Here is a 6444-nt window from a genome sequence, read left to right as displayed (position 1 = left end):
GATCAGAAGTCAAGCATTCTGTGGCTTCCCTGCGTGAAATGTTGCAAGGTTCCGAAGCTCCCAGGAGACCTGGGCGAAAGGAATGCCTCGGAAAATGCTTGCTTCCGAGGCAACTGCGAAGAACTGTCGAACACTGTAGCCTGTAGCTCCACAAAGGGGCTACAGGCTATATACATATTGTATATACATACATCAAGAGGGTATTACAAGAAACTTAACAAGACAAAAGAAGGTGATGTGCATAAAAGGTTTTCCGAGTCAGAACAATAGATCAGTGTAATGCTTTATTACTATGTATTATCTGGTTACACGAAGCAAGCTGCTTAGTAACAGTTAATGTAGCACAACAGTAACCAAGAGGAGAGAGAGGAGAGAGAACAACGCTCACTGGCGGAAGATGACACAGAAGAAAGTTGGCATAATGGCCGGGCCACTCATCGTTGCTATCTTACGACGAAAAGTGTGACACGCTGGTTACGAGAAATTACAATACTCAATGAATACTTATAAATGTATTTGAAACAATTTTTTTTATAAAAAAAAAAAAAAAACTGCTTCACCAAGGCCACGCTTGAGACAATTTAATCCTTCTCGGCAGTGTACATAAAAAAAAAAAAAAAAAAAAAACTTCGACAGGGCCTACTCTGTCGGTGCCTTTAAGACGTTGTCAGGGGTACGGGTGAAATACGCACGAGGCTGTCACGATACAACCAGAGGAAATGGTCTGCATACTCGTAAACAGTATACACAAATATGATGTGAAACATGATAATTTAGTGTAAAAGAACATGTTCATTCCTGCAAAAAATACAAACATTTAAACGTAAACACACACACACACACACACACACACACACACACACACATACACACACACACACACACACACACACACACACACATCGTTAGAAAACAAACTTATTCCTTAATATTGTTAAAATCTTTTCCAGTTTGCAAGACCTTACTAGCTCACTAAGGACCACACAACGATTATGATGATAGCAAGAACAAAAAGGCCAAGAATAATTAATCTTCCATTATCAGTGCCGCTGCTGCTACGACTGCTTCTGCCAGTCCTGCGCGGAGCTCTGTACCTCACCACACCGGCGGAGTCCACGTATTCCTCCTCGGCCTCGCCAGCGTCACAAGATCCATCGTAATCACAACTTCCACCGGTGTCTCCGCTGAAATAGCAACTTCCACCGGTGTCTCCTCCTCCTCCTCCCCCAGAGTCGCAGCCACCACAGTCATCGCTCATTTCTATCTGTAGGATAGTTACTTCATCTAGTTATACTCATAGAAATAAAAGCCTGACCGACTAAGCACATGTGTGCTCTGGCTTCCCTGACTTCAGTACTGATGTATTATTGAGTTTTCTTTCTAGCTTTTTAACAAAGTCAAAGCGTTAATTATTTGTCATTTAAGAGAAGATACATTTCATTAAGTGAATTCTTTCGTTCTCACACACGCTGTTGTCATTAAAGAAGAGAAAAAGGAGCGAAGGAGTAAAGTAGAAAAGGGAGAAAAGGATGGAAAGAAGAGGGAGTAATCGACGCAGAGCAATAAAGCAGAGAAAATGTGGAGCGTGAGGTGATGATATTTTTATTATAAGATGCTGAGCAGTGGTACATCACAGTAAAACCTGCCAGTAAGGGTAGCTGCTTGTTGCTCCAGACAAAAAGGAGTCGTCTTCTCACTCGGACATGTGCTCAAACGCTCGTCCCCCGCGCTCGTTCATAAAGGTCATATATATATATATATATATATATATATATATATATATATATATATATATATATATATATATATATATATATATATATATATATATATATATATATATATATATATATATATATATATATATATATATATATATATATATATATATATATATATATATATATATATATATATATATATATATTTATTTATTTATTTATTTATTTTATTTTTTTTTTGTAGGAGGGACACGGGCCAAGGGCAACAAGAATTCAGTTAAAAAAAGCCCACTGAGATGTGGGTTCCCGAATAGGGTCCGAAGCGGTAGTCAAAAATTGAAGGATAAGTGTCTTGAAACCTCCCTCTTGAAAGAATTTAAGTCATCGGAAGGTGAAAATACAGAAGCAGGCAGGGAGTTCCAGAGTTTACCAGAGAAAGAGATGAATGATTGAGAATACTGGTTAACTCTTGCATTAGAGAGGTGGACAGAATAGGGGTGAGAGAAAGAAAAAAGTCTTGTGCAGCGAGGCCGCGGGAGGAGGGGAAGCATGCAGTTAGCAAGATCAGATGAGCAGTTAGCATGAAAATAGCGGTAGGAGATAGCTAGATATGCAACATTACGGCGATGAGAAAGAGGCTGAAGACAGTCAGTTAGAGAAGAGGAGTTGATGAGACGAAAAGCTTTTGATTCCACTCTGTCTTTTTAAAAGAGAGATATGAGTGTAACCCCTCCCAGATATGTGAAGCATATTCCATACATGGACGAATAAGGCCCTTGTACAGGTTTAGCAGCTGGGGAGGTGAGAAAAATTGGCGGAGACGTCTCAGAATGTCTAACTTCAAAGAAGCTGTTTTAGCTAGAGATGAGATGTGAAGTTTCCAGTTTACATTATAAGTAAAGGACAGACCGAGGATGTTCAGTGTAGAAGAGGGGGACAGTTAAGTGTCATTGAAGAAGAGAAGATAGTTGTCTGGAAGGTTGTGTCGAATTGATAGATGGAGAAATTGAGTTTTTGAGGCACTGAACATTGCCAAGATTGCTACTTAATAAGACTGCTTTATTGTGTTGTTATACAAGTTCTTATGCGCTAATACAGCGTCATGGCTCTTCCCTAATCTTACGCGCTAACGCAGCGTCGAAATTAATTTACTTATTGCTCTGGGCAGCACGAACTGACACACGTACATGAAACAACAATGGAGGCGCGTGGCGAGAGTCAGAGGCTGACTGATCTCCTGCCCTTTCACCAAGGACGACAGGGACTTGAGGCAGCGTAAGCTCGTGCCTTGTCCCACGCCAAAGCATGCATTTATACTAGTACTTTTATATATATATATATATATATATATATATATATATATATATATATATATATATATATATATATATATATATATATATATATATATATATATATATACGAGTATATATATATATATATATATATATATATATATATATATATATATATATATATATATATATATATATATATATATATATATATATATATATATATATATATATATATATATATATATATAATGATTATTTATTTATTTATTATTTTATCTATTATTAATGTAGGAAAAATAAGCTGAATGAGTGAAAAAGAATTGTTGAAAATTATGAATAGTTAATGAAATCCCCACAATCAATGTTAGTAGCTGACACATTACGTTATACTAAATTATTCAGGGAATTATAGACAAAGTATCTAATAAATAAATATAATAATAATTAGAAAAAAGTTGTTTATTAAGGCTGCCGTTGTGACTCGGGTCTGCACACACCGCATGTGTGCATGATGTGCATTACTCACCCAGCCACGGTGGGTAGCCGGAGTTGTTCTGTATGCTTCTGTGGTCTGGGAATCAGTACGTCAGGTTTGTACCTCCACTGAACGCGGCGGTACACGATAAGGATTGCCTCGATTTTCTTAACTCAGCGTTTAGTCCTTACTTCTCAGAGCTGCAAATGAGTATGATGCGTTGCAGGGAATGGCTCGACCTATCTCAAGGTCAAACGGAAGATGCCAAAGGGTTTCTGATTTTTTTTTAGATCATATTTCCCTATTTTTTGTTGCTTTCCCAGCTTTCCACTTTGCGGTAAAAGATAGCATTTCAGGATTGTTGTGTAACTTATCGTATCTAAAACCTTATCTTTATTTCTATTGTAGATGAAAAATAATGCACTCCATCACTGCTGGAAATAAAGATATATTTTTTCCTGTAACAATTATGCATTTACAAATCTGATGATGATATTGACCTTGATTTTACTCCTCGTATTTATTTATTTATTTTTTTATTAAAAAATCTATACTAAGGATATTTCCATTACAAATGTGACAGCGACAAACCAACAATAGTAGCTCGAATATTTTTTGCAGTTTCCCATCCCTAGTATGAAAAAGAAAACGGGGAGCGAGAGAGAAATGATGTACAAGTTTTTAAGCTTGACTTGAAAAGAAAAAAAATAAGTCCTTGAACATTTTGTTTAATAGTTTTGTCCTTACATTCACAAAGTTACTGAACCCATTGTACACTGAAATAATGTTTGGTTTCGTCAATGGATTTCTGGACAAATGAAGGGAAAACATGGGAATTACATTTTGTTTATTTTATTGTACAGTGAGACAAGATAGCTAGATATTATACTATATCTACTAAACATGACACTATTTCACACAGTCGTATCGTACAGTACGGTAAGAAGGTTTTTGGTCCCGGAATGTAGGTAATATATTGTGCACACACGTGGTGGTCGCAAACAACATGGAAACATTGTAACATGACAGGTGAGTGTGCAGGAAACTGAGCATTGATGCGTATAATTTATATAAGAAAATGAGTACAGAGAGAGAGAGAGAGAGAGAGAGAGAGAGAGAGAGAGAGAGAGAGAGAGAGAGAGAGAGAGAGAGCACCAAGTCACTGTAACGCCCTCGATCGTAAAAAGAAAAAAAATATCTTCCATGAATTACTAACAGCACAGAACGAGACTGTGAAGCAGTACACGTGTACATACACATTAATTTTTCCTTTTAACACCATGAGTGGCTCTAAAGGAGACCTGAAGGGTGTCTGCCCTGCTGGTATCCTTGCAGGGTGTTCTGGCATGCGTGTGTCTTCCAAAGATGTCCTGGTCTGCATATGTCCTTGCAGGAATGTCCTGGCTTGCATGTGTCTCTGGAAAGTGTTCTGGTCTACACTTGAACGCCAAAAGTTTCCTAATCTGTATTCATCCTTGAAACTTCTTGCCCTGCACGTGTCTTAGAAGGATGTCTTGTGTGTTCGGTTGGTGTCCTGGCCTACACGCGACCCTGAACGGTGTCGTGGTCTGCAAGTGTCTTCGAAGTCATGTATGTATGTATGTATGTATGTATGTATGTATGTATGTATGTATGTATGTACGTACGTACGTACGTACGTGTGCACGAATGGTGACCTGGCTTGCACGTGTCCCCTGAAGGTGTCTTGGCTTGCGTGTGTTCTTGAAAAATGTTCTGGTCTGCACGCGTTCTGGCTGGCTGACTTGATCTGCACGTGTTTCTGGAAAGTGTCGCAGTCTACATGTGTCCTTGGGGGATGAATGGCCTCTAAGTGCCCAGGAGCGTGTCTGACTTGGACATGTCCTTAGAAGGTGTTCTGGCCTGTACCTGTTCATGGTCCTGATTTTCTCATGTCCCTGAAGAGTAGCCACACTTACACATGTCCTTAGGATTTGTACTGCAAGTAGCTCTACGAGATAATCAGCTACCACACCAAGCCGCGTACCACAGCTGGCTTCCTCAAAGAGGAGAGGTGAATGTGTTAACGGCCTTAGGCCACATTCAGATGCAATGTAGTGCAGAGCTGGTTAAACACAGGGCAGCATAGATGTGGTGTCCACATTGAAAAACAGTCTGTCATCCTGTGGTCTTAACTGTCACAAAAGATTACTATCCTGAGAGCCAAAAGAATTGCCACTCCCAACGGCTGCGTGACGCAGGCGGACATAGGTGTACACCTGCACCTGAGATGCATATTTCTGCCCTTCTCTGTGATGCGCCCAAATTTGGTTGTGTCGCCTGTGTCCTAATGTGCGTTCTTACTTCGGCTTGCATGCCTTAAACAGAACGACTTAAAAAAAGATATTAAGACATATAAAGCCTTGTAAAGGACTTTTTTTTTTTTTTTTATGCAAGAAGGCCACTGGACAAACGCAACAAAAAAAATGTGTAAAAAAGCCCCACTTAATGCCAGGTCCCATAGATAATTCCAGATAGAAAAATCAAATAATGGATGGTAAGTGTCTTGAAACCTCCCTCTTGAAAGCGTTCAAGTCATAGGAAGGAGGAAATACAGAGGCAGGCAGAGAGTTCTAGAGTTAACCTGAGAAAAGGGATGAATGATCGGGAATACTGGTTAACTCTTGCATTAGAGAGGTGGACAGAATAGGGGTGAGAGAAAGAAGAAAATCTTGTGTAGGGAGGCCGCGGAAAAAGGGAAAGCATGCAGTTAGCAAGATCAGATCAGCGTGAAAATAGCGGTAGAAGATAGCAAGAGATACAACACTGCGGCGATGAGAAAGAGGCTGAAGACAGTCAGTTAGAGGAGAGGAGCTGATTAGACGAAAAGCTTTTGGAACCACCTCCCCCAACATACATGTGAAGCATACTCCATACATGGACGGATAAGGCCCCTGTACAGAGTTAGCAGCGGGGTGGGGGGATGGGGGGG

General features: G+C 39.4%; 1 long non-coding RNA gene across 1 annotated transcript in view; it reads right to left on the bottom strand.

Moving 5' to 3' along the window:
• Nucleotides 1–271: 271 nt before the first annotated feature.
• LOC135104190 (uncharacterized) overlaps nucleotides 272–6444 on the bottom strand; it is an 8122-nt gene continuing 1949 nt past the window's right edge. The window contains exons 2-3 of the long non-coding RNA XR_010270327.1: nucleotides 3546–6444; nucleotides 272–1264 (exon numbers count right to left, since the gene is read on the bottom strand). The exon at nucleotides 3546–6444 is cut by the window's right edge and continues 1767 nt beyond it. This is a non-coding gene — a long non-coding RNA (uncharacterized LOC135104190). The remainder of the gene's footprint in view (nucleotides 1265–3545) is intronic.

The sequence above is a fragment of the Scylla paramamosain genome, chromosome 10 (assembly GCF_035594125.1).
Source record: "Scylla paramamosain isolate STU-SP2022 chromosome 10, ASM3559412v1, whole genome shotgun sequence".
NCBI classification, from domain to species: Eukaryota; Metazoa; Arthropoda; class Malacostraca; order Decapoda; family Portunidae; genus Scylla; species Scylla paramamosain.
Note: the sequence above shows the minus strand (reverse complement) of the source record. Positions and strands in the feature narration are given on the sequence as shown.